The sequence below is a fragment of the Rhagoletis zephyria genome, unplaced genomic scaffold (genome assembly GCF_001687245.7).
Source record: "Rhagoletis zephyria isolate East Lansing unplaced genomic scaffold, Rhagoletis_zephyria_1.1 Rzeph_scaffold_01030, whole genome shotgun sequence".
In the NCBI taxonomy this organism is placed as follows: domain Eukaryota; kingdom Metazoa; phylum Arthropoda; class Insecta; order Diptera; family Tephritidae; genus Rhagoletis; species Rhagoletis zephyria.
In genome coordinates this window covers 96640-107986 of record NW_016158114.1, presented here as the reverse complement: position 1 = coordinate 107986, position 11347 = coordinate 96640, and the positions used below count along the sequence as shown (strand labels likewise).

Here is an 11347-nt window from a genome sequence, read left to right as displayed (position 1 = left end):
GCCCCCAGCAACCATTTCCTCTGGCAGAAAGGTGAAGACAATGGCACTGGCAATGGCGGTGAGGTGACTTGCCCCCCAACTGCATATCAAACGAAGCGACCATAGCGAAATGGCTGTCATGAATACGGCGATGAGCAGCACTTTGGAGCGCACCAAATATACATACATATGTACATATGTATGAGCACATATGTGTGTATGCATACATACGAGAACACATTTAAACATAGCAATACTCGAGCAGAAGTATTGCAAGACATTGCCATCCTTGCATTGGCGATTTCATTCATAATTCATACCTTTCGTAGTACACGAAATGCCGTGAAAGGCGAACGGCAAATGGCGCACGGCGATCAGCACACGTGACGTGTGTGCAACAGCTGCCATTTCTGGCAACAGACGAGCAACTTACGCATACAAAGTACTTAAGTTATTTGAATGCACACATTTGCGTTTAACTAGGATGTGGAAGGACATCGCAAGAGGCGAGTATCTCCGCCTCTACAAGTGTACCTATAAAATAAAATTAGTGCTGGAGCGTCCTGCGCCATCTTTGTGGGGAGTTACGATGGTAAAAATGCTGCAACATTTCCTAGAAAATGTTTCCTGGAAAAATTTTGCACACATGCTGATGCGCGGTTAGATATCAGAAATTCTCCCGGCATGCATCAGAAGGTACGTAGTATTTGCTTTGCGTCGCGACACAAATGATATCAATAAATCTAAAAATTTTCGAGCACATACATACGCCTACTTACTTCAAAATCACACACGAGAATGCAAAGGTGCATCACTATGGTACAGTTGATAACACTACACACCCAAGTACTTTCTTGTTAGGCGAAAAAATTGCCCACTATTATTGCAATGGATAGAAATAGAGATATGTGAATGTGTATTTACTTAAGCATTGTCTCACCTCAATACCCAAAAAAGAACCTAAAATAATTGTAGGTGGCAGCACTACCAAAAACATCTTAAATATATTAAATATCTGACTGTGCGCTAGCTCTGACCGACGACACATAAAAATTTATTTCAGGCAAAAAGACCGCGTGAAAAATTTAGGAATTACGATTTCAGGAGGTGCACGGGGAGTGTCCGTACCCTTTATGGAAAAGTGTCACCGTTTTACAGGAAGATCGAAAACAATAATGTGGAAATCATCGCCATCCAAGAAGCCCATGGACTGGCAAGATAAGGAAAACGTGGGATATTGTGATGTGTACTACAATTGCCATATACAAGCGAGCAAATCCTTTGGCGGATTTGTGATTTAAGACGACTGCGGGAAATGAGCTTCTCATCTCAATTCGAATCAAAGGAAGTTTTATACTCGTACTTGGCGACTTCTAGGTCGAGGTGCCTTATATACAGGGTTCAGTAGTCGGAAACAACGGGACCTGAAACGAATGTTCGTTCGGGAACTGAGACCAAAACTGGTACAGCATTAGTCAGACCGATATGATCGCGTAAATTCTTGTGGCTATGAAAGAGCAGAAGCAATGAATACGAAGTGTCGACTGCAATCTTTTGGACGGGAGTTCCGGATAATGAGAACGATTTTATGGTTGTCAGAACAATACTAATTGTTCTTGCATCCCAAATGAGAAATTGATTCCTGAAATTTCTTTTAGAGAAGAGTAAACTGACCGTGTAAGACAAATAATGATAGAGGCGCTCTCTGAAATCTTGAGTGGAGGTAGAACTTTTAGTCGTGTTGAGAAAACTACGGGGATGAAAGTCGATGCGCCAAGCTACTGAAACATAATTTGGAGGGCCAGTATCTATTTTTTTTAACAATTTATTTATTATTATGGTATTTATTTAATAAGTGCTTCTAAAATGTATCTGATTTGATTCAATTTGCACGGAGATTTGGGTTGCTTACTCAAAGGTACAAAAGGAAATCAACTGATTTGGTTTTGCGGTGTCTGGTTGGTAAGATCGAAAGTGCCTTTGAGGCCTAGAGGACTGGGAATCGTGGGGGTTTCTGATAACACTACCTATGGTTATATTTCAAGCGCACTGGACCAAAGAGATATTCTCTCAGCTAGATCGATGCTATACTTTGTGAACGTAAAATCACATCGCCCTTGAGTAACACTCAAGTGAAGATCAAAGTCATGAGAGGCTACCTGCAGGAAGGGGTTCTCTCTCCCTTGTCCTGACCACTTTTAGTGCTCGTATTTGACCTCCTTATCGGACTACATGAGTGTGGTTACGATGCTGTTGGGTACGAGGATGACCTATCAATCATATTTAGTTAGGAAAAATGTCGGCAGTACTGCCTCGGATATTACACGTGCAGCTTTTCGTGTGGTCTCTAACTGATGTGTTAATGAGGGCTTCAGCATAAATCCTCAGAAGGCTATTCTTGTACCTTTTACAACAGGGTATAAACCAAAATTTGTTTCCGTCACGCTTCGAGTGACAGTGCCTGAATTCTCTGGTGAGGTAAAGTATCTAGGGATTACGTTAGACAAGAGACATAATTGAAACTCCTATCTTAAAAAAAAACCACACGGCCATGTGGGCCTATAGAAAGCTTTTCGGAAGAATATGGGGATTGTAAATAAGGCTGATAGACATGATCGTCCGCCTAATTGTGTTGTGGTATCATGGCAGAAGAATCTGCCAAAAAAAATTCATTCTTCTTCTTCTTATCTGGCGCTGTAACCGCCTAAGCGATTTTTGCCGAGTTCAACAAAGTACGCCAGTCGTTTATCTTCTGTGCCAACTGGCCCCAATTGGAGATGCCAAGTGAAGCCAAATCCTTCTCCACTTGATCTTTCCATCGCAGTGAGGCCTCCCTCTTCCTCTGCTACCACCAGCAAGTTCCGAGTTGAATACTTTCAGAGCAGGAGCGTCGGAGTCCATTCGAACGACATGGCCAAGCCAGCGGAGCCGCGGTATTTTAATGCACTGCACTATGTCTATGTCGTTGTAAAGCTCATACAGCTCATCGTTCCATCGTCTGCGGTACTCACCGTCGGCAACGCGTGAAGGCTCGTAAATCTTCCGCAAAATCTTTCTCTCAAATACTCCAAGAGCCGCCTCATCGGATAATATACTACGTCTCAATAAACGACAAAGATTGGCATGTTCCGCAACTGGATCGGAGAGAACCTGCTCAACTGCGGCTCTAGAGTTGCTTCTATGATGGGCTCATCCCAATATTTTTATTTAAGAAACAGCAGCCACGAGAAAGCTGCAATTTCGAATATCCAACGAGTGCTTCTTTATAAAGAAGTCCCTCTTGGGAAGATATGAGGTATTCTTGGGAAGATATGAGGTTTGGAATATGCGGAGTTTTTGACTCCACAAGCAAAGAGATCTGCTTTGCACCAGGTTCCAAGTAAAGATCACAGATCGTGGAGATTGGGAAAATAGAGTACCTATCCTTGAATCCAAATTAGTTCACGGACGGTTCCAGAATGAAACGAAGAGCAGGCGCAGGTGCCCATGAGCCCGCCACTAAACACGCAATCCCCATGAGCACGGTGTTCTCGCTGAATTTTTAGCAATTCTAACCTTATCTTTTCTGATAGCCAACCAGCCATCCGAGTCCTGTCAACCAGGATGATGAAATCCAAACTTGTGTAAGACTACTTCAACATGCTTCAAACTCTGGGAGCAAAGAGCCAGTAGGTAACTCTGTGCTGGGTGCCGGGTTAATGTGGTCTGAGTGGGCACACCCGGCATGCAGTAAGTACTGGGAGGCCATAAACAGACCACATTCTTTGATTAACCTTTCAATAGATCGGATGATTCAACTAAACAGAAATGAGACATCAGGCTTTTCTCGGGGCCACAACCAATTAAGATTCATATGCACTGAGCAGTGGTTAACGGAGGAGCGGATGCCGGCTCTGTTTTGAGGACGAGCAAACTTGCAAACACATTATTTGTGATTATCCAGCCTTGGCTAGACAAAGATTGATTTCTTTGCAATCTACGATGGTGAACCCCGCTGAAATAGGAAAATCTACTGCAAAGACCCTTTTAGGAATCTTTAGGAAAGCCAAGCTCAGGTTGTGTTGTCTCTTGTTGTGATATACCCGTGCATTTATCTTATCTTATCCTGTAAAGCACATATACTAGAGTTGACCTCAATACCTGCCTTATAATTTTGGTCAATACCTAAATACTTATCATTTCCATCACGACAATTTTGCGGAAGTGAAGCCAACGAATGCCGAAAGGAAATAAATAAGTGAATAAAAATTAAATAATATCCAATTGATTTATGTGCCGACCTTATCAACCAATGTTTATGGTGGTTTAAGGTCTATTTAGTCAGTAGATATGCTACTACAGATAAAAGAAGTAAACAGAGAAAGAACCCAAATTTTTCTTTCGACACATAAAATTGAGCTGTTTATGGTTAATAAAACACACCTTCCGCCACATTTCTAGGCTGTAAAATTTGTGTGCGGTTGTAAAAAAAGGATTAAGTTATACCTTAGACGAGTGGAAATCATAAAATTGAAAATTACAAATAAAAAAAAAAAAATAATGAAACGAACAACAAGCAAAACTCAAAGCCACAGCGGGTGGGCGGCCAGTGGCAGCAAACATGACCAGGAAACACATGTTTACGCAAATGAACGAAATAGCCAAGCGCGGCATAGAACAGATGTTGAAACAATCAGTGGAACAGTGGTACATGGCCATAAAATTAAAACAATAACAACAATCTGGCAACAAAAGGTACAAAAAAACAATAACTAAGTGAAGTGTTGGCAAGAAATGAAGGCAGCGAAAGGATTGCTACAACCGATGTGGCATGGATAGGAGTCTATGTATGTAGGAGTGTATGTGAGCTATGAAAAGCCTGGTGCACACCCTCCCCAATGGTGCAAACATGAAAGCCATTAAAATTTTATTAGCCTGCTTGCCCAGCGCCTGTATTTAAATAAGTTCAACGTCAGCAGCTCAGTGGAATGGGAAATGTTAGCATACATTAAGGCGTGCAGAGGTTAGACTTCTCGCTGCAAGTAAGTTGTGGAGCTTCTCTCTGAAAGATTCTCGTGCGCAGCACAGACTATGTAGAAATAGCATATTAGACACTTTTTCTTATAAGCTATTGCAGGCTGCAGATAAATTTATAAAAATCATATTTTTTATTTGTTGCAGGTAAACATGGCGGCATGTGCTGTTTTGGTGCCGTTGTATGGTAGCGTGAGCTGGTGTGGGATGTTGAATATGAATTATTTACGCACGTGAGCTGCAAATAATTTTCATTTTAGTGGTGGAGAAATTTGCATTTATCACACATTTTGCTCATCCCTCGCACTCGTAACCACTCACACACACTCCATCCATCACTTACTTGTGGTCATAATAAATTCAAGGATCACATAAATCTCAGCTGAGTATCCGCTGAAATGCAATAAAATTGCGCAGGAAATATGCTTACAATTACGTTTACTTACCAGCGAGTACGACTAGCGCATTGCAAGTAGCTAACAGCCTTCCTTACGTGCTTATAAGCTTAAGAAAATGTGGTCGGAATTGCAAGAAAATGCAGCTGCGCTACTGAATTGAAGCGAAGAAGAGAGAGAGAGAGAGAGAGAGAGATAGGTAAAGAAGAAACACAGCCCAGTATAGTTGCTTGTAAGAATAATTAGTGAAAGATGTGTCAGAGCTAGATAAAAATATGTGTCGATATATTTTTTTAAAATACTTCGTCCCCGCCAACCTCCCAGATAGTCTGCGGTAATCTTGGTAATGCTAGCAATCAAAGGACTATAGAGTGAACTAAATCTAGACTGGATAATAAGGTGAAACTGTGATGGAGCGTATCATCGCTATCTAACTCAAACTAAACGTCATTCCACCTCAGTATTCCAGGACTAAAGAGGTATCCGGAAGACTAAATGTAAGATAGTCCTACTTATTTTTTTAATAACGTCTTTAGTAAGAACCTATGACATAAACCAGAAGTCTGGCTAACTGCGGAGTTGTCACCCCACATCGCATCTTGGACTTAACTCAATGGAGTCCAGTTAAAATTTATTACCCACGCATGAACTGTTGAGCTCACAAAATGGTTTTAGTCTCAGCTGGAGGACATTGGCTCAAGGAGAGTTGCTGATATAGGTTTAAAGCAATCTATACAGGAAAAATTTGATACTAATATAAGCGGAGTTAAGCGTGTATTGACTGAAGGTCTGGTTATTTCTGCAGTTCCAGATGTTTTTACAGCAAGCGTCAAACACCCAGTTTTTGACCATTTTAACCGAACCGAACGGCGATTCAGAGGTACTCGCTAGCCGGGTCTTGCGCCGGTAAACATTTTCTAAGTAGAAGTGCATTTTTGCTAAAAAAAGTGGAGTATATCTATATCTGACACGACATATACACATATTTAGGACCTTCTTCTTGATTGGAAATGCCAAGACGAGCCAAGTCCTTCTCCACCTGTTCAATCCATCGCAGAGGAGGCCTTCCTCTTCCTCTGTTACCAGCATTCGAACCGCGTTGAATACTTTCAGAGCTCTAGGGTATTTAGACAGTACCCCATGGTTTTTTAAGCCACAGCAGACACGAGGAGCTGCCATTACGACTTACTAATGAAACCATGGTTAGAAATATTTCTTAATCAAGGAAATCTGCCTTGTTTGAAAGTTCCTAACGAAAGTCACAAATCGCGTAGACTGCACATATGTTCTTCTAGCCATTGATCCCAGATACGTAAATTAGCACAAAGGGTTGAAGGATGTAAAACAGCAATTTCAATGGTAGATGCCACACGGTGCTTCAGCCGAAGTATTAGCAATCCTACAGTGTGATCAAATTCAATTTAGTTAAGTTGTCTGCGTGAAATATGGAAACACTATGCCGACATGTTGAAGGATCCTGAACTATCCTTGCGAGACCGAAACCATTTTGCTGACTGAATTGGTATTCTTTGAAAGCCATGCATACTTCGGAGCGGTAGGAGGTCTCAGATAAGGCAGGATCTAGCGGCAGCTACATAGAAGATCTTTCAGGTCGTGGTGTAATTGTTCGGATATACCCAATTATTTAACCTTGAACTTGAGGGACTTTCAAAGAAAAGGTAAAGGAATGATGTGACATATGTATACTTGAAGATACTTATGTATATAAGGAAGCCATTGTATACTAAGTAGCTGGCTATTGTATGACGAAAATTTTGATTTTGGCGTAGATATTTTTAATAAGAAACAGCTGTTCTAACGACCTACCAGGATAAGATTACTGTATCGCACAATAGCACAATAGTACAATAGAGTTAAAAAGTGATTCAATAAAGTACTCAAAAACAATTTAACTTATACTTATTTATAAAACTTAACTGACTCAACCGAATATACTCAACTTATATACATAGACATGTACATATTTACAAGGTCTTCTGAAGCCAACGAAATGAGAAAATTGAGAAATTCGAAGTTCGAAATTCATTGCTGGGCATAAGCCGCCTCCAGAGGATTTTATAATCTATGTCTTTGCATTTACGCACCTAAATAATTGAAAATTTGTGTAAAGATCGTGCTAGGCACTTTCAAGTTTTTTAAATTATTTCACTCCAATCCAAAATAAGACAACAAAAAACTATCTTGGCAGCGGTGGGATTCGAACCCACGCCTCCGAAGAGACTGGTGCCTTAAACCAGCGCCTTAGACCGCTCGGCCACGCTACCGTTACAAACGATGGGTGGCGCGTGTGCAAGCGACCAGGCAAGCAGTTGCGTAGAATTAAGCGACCACATTTTTATATTTATGTATATACTTATGTGCATGCTTACCATATGTACATACATATGTACATAAATATGTATGAAAATGTAAATTCTTATGTACTTTTGTATATTTCTATCTGCAATGTTCAATTTTCACGCTTAGATCAAGTATTTGTTCTTAGCTGGTGATAAGCTTGTGCTCAAAAGCTAAATGAGCGCGTGAACTTTTAATGTGTAGTGGTTTTTTTGTTCTCTTGAGGTTTTACTCATTTTTTTTTGTACACATAGTATTTATTTTTGTAATTATTTTTAGTTATTTCATACTTTGGTCGTCAATTTATATTCCCACGTACATTGGTAGGTATATAACCTTGTACAAACATTTTGTAGGTACAGTACGCCCGCGGTATAAGTAACCGATAAAATTTCGGTATGTTGCGTTAATTGAGGTTGTTTGCAATAGCTGAGCCAAAGAAAAGGAATTGAGTATTAAAGAGGAATTTAAGGTGAAAAACAGACTAAAAAAAAAAATTATTGTTCGTTATAAAATTGATTAAGTGTACAAGGGAAGATATAATTTGAAAGGCTTGAAAACTTTCATCAATATAAGAAAATTTATTTAAACTATTAAACCATTTTTAGTATAAAAATATTCACTTTTAAAGTACCTTAGGTTCCTTAATTGGACAAGTTCTATCAGAAAAACTTATTTCTGAAGAGTTAAAGGCCACCACTAGAGGGACATATGTATGTAATTAAATTGTTCAACGCACTGATATATTATAATATGGGTATACAATTAAAAACGTTTAAGGAAGATAACTGTCGAAAATAATTTTGAAGAGGATTGCCACCTGTTTGAAAATGTTAAACCCAATTAAATATATAAAATAAATGAAATATTATATTATGGGTATAAAATTAGAGAGGTTTAAGGAAGATTTGAAAATTTCAACTCAGTTAAATTGATAAAAAAAAATAAATATTGCAATATGGGTATCAAACTAAAGAATTTTAAGAAAGTTTGCAGTCAGAAATATTTTTGAGGAGGGTTGCTACCTATTTGAAATTTCAACTCAGTTAAATTGATAAAATAGGTGAAATATTACAATATGCGTGCCAAACGAAAGGTATTTAAGAAATCTTGCTTTGGCAATATTTTCAATAGAATCTTCATTTATCTAAAAGTAAACACTGAAAATAATGAAAGTAAATTAAATATTACATAACTGGTGCCAACCGAAAAGTATTTGGGAAAGCTTTGCCAGATAAGTTTTTTGAAATGTTGCCACCTATTGAAAACCCGCATAGTTTAAATCAAGAACATTATCAAATTACGCAATGAAAAAAATAATAAAAGCAACTCATACAAAAGTAANACATTATCAAATTACGCAATGAAAAAAATAATAAAAGCAACTCATACAAATGTAAAAAATATTAAAAAGCGCAACAAAAACATTAAAGTATCAATGAAAGCTGTTTAAAAAATCTATAGATATATTTATAAAAAATAATAATTCCTATTTTTAATTCAGTGAGATCTTTCAGTATTTTTCGAGTTTATCGGTACTTTTTTATCTATCGATACACGCGCATATTTTCCACCAGTCTGCTCAAATAAATTTACGGTACGATACACAAATTTCGATTAATTTTTAGTGGCCATCCGAAACATAGAGGGTATTGAATATGTATTAACCGTCGGTTGAGTAATCTCACTACAGGGTTAGGGCGTCTTTCACCCAAGTGACTGCATCTAAATGGTGTTGATTAAACAAAAATACATTTTTTCTCTTCGTTGAATGAGGAGAATGAGAAAATTATAACCCAACTATGCAACGTTGCGTAATAGGAAGCACTCTATGGTTTCTCATTTTTAATATTATCTTTCCATCCCCAACTGCTCATAATTTACTTTGTTTTCATCTATATTTTCAATAAAATAATACGCAATAAAAATCTGCATAATGAAGGGCGCAACAGCTCACACAAAAAAAAACAAAAAAATTGAATTGCAAGAAATGCAAAGTAAAATCGAAATTTGCATTTTTATCGTTGCAACATATAATGGCGCACAACTCGATATATAAAGAGTAAAATTGCCAGCGACCACCACACTAGCTGTGGTTGCCCCTCTTGTTGTTTTGGTGTTGTTGGTTGTTGCCTTGCTGCTTGGTGGCAATTTTATCAATCACACGCCAATAATGCCACTAAATGAATGCAGAAAGCAAACAAAATAAGGCACAACATATGAGGGAAATGCGTTTAAAATTCAAATGAAAATGTGGCTTTTCAAAACAAAAACAAACAACAACAAAAACATTATGATTGCCATTTTGCCGCAACAAAAACACTTGCAAATTTATGCGCGGCCAGGCAGTCTACAGGGCGTATACTACAATTTCTAGTCGCGCACCCTTTGCAATGAACGACGCACTTTTATGCAGCATAAAGCCTGCTAGCAACAAACTTTCTTCTTCTGCTTTGCTCCGCATACGTGACAGTAAATGTATAAGTGCTTGCCACTGCGCCGCATAAATGTGCCACATATGCCCCACACTTATGTATGCCCTGCCCGTTCAGCACTACGTTTCGGCGGTTGTTGCGCCTTTTACCTCTATTTGTTTTTACTTTTTTATAGCCCTATGTGTGTACATATGTGTATTTTACTACGGCGGCAGCGTCGGGCAACGCTTGTGGCAAATTGCAATATTAGTAAAATTCCTGCAAAGTAAACAAATTTCTAATGCGGTTGCACGGTGGGCAAAACGGTGTGGTATCTTGTACTATTTCCACAAATATTTCAATGTACTTCATTTCATTACTTTCACAGACTGTGAATAATTAAAGGCAAATAAATTAATAAACTTTTGCAAGTTGTTGGTTGAGAAAATCGGTATTTTTTACGTTCTTTAGCGAAAAATTCTTGTAGAGTGCCAAAAGTTCACGAATCTTCTCAAGAAATCCCCGAAAATATTTAGAAGAAATCCGGAAAGATAAAAAAAATACAGAAAGATCGAAAACTAAAAAGCAAGGAATACCGCAGTCACAAAATTTTGGATTTTTTTTAAGAAACTTCAAATGTAGATATCGTGAAAGTTAAAGAAGAATGCCGAAAAGTCGCAAGAAATCTTACATGTCCCCGAAAAAACTAAATCTCTCGAAAGTTCCTGAAAAATCCTCAATCATAAAGAATGCGGAAAAGACCCGGTATTTCGTTTTTATGTTTTGTTTTCTTTTTTTTCTGTTTTTCTTTTCATGTCATTTCATTTCTTTTTACCTTCCTTTTATTAGCTCGGGATGTAACTATGTAATATTGATTCGCCTAAAAGATGCAGCGATTTCTAGTCCCAAGGTACATACCTGATGACAGTACGAATGGGGAGGCTTTAGTTTTTTGAACTATAATTTTATTTTAACAATCTTTTAAGTACTTTTCCAATTCTTTCTTTACCCTCCTTTATTTTCTTTTGCCTTTCCTCATTTTTCTATAATTCAATTTAATTTAGTTTAATTTAATTTAATTTAGTTTAATTTAGTTTGATTTAATTTAATTTAATTTTATTATATTATATTTATTATATTATATTTATTATATTATATTATATTATATTATATTATATTATATTATAT

General features: G+C 37.8%; 1 non-coding gene across 1 annotated transcript; it reads right to left on the bottom strand.

Moving 5' to 3' along the window:
• Positions 1–7590: 7590 nt before the first annotated feature.
• Positions 7591–7672, bottom strand: TRNAL-AAG (transfer RNA leucine (anticodon AAG)). The gene has a single exon. It is a non-coding gene; the product is annotated as a tRNA-Leu (tRNA).
• Between the last annotated feature and the right edge of the window lie 3675 nt (positions 7673–11347).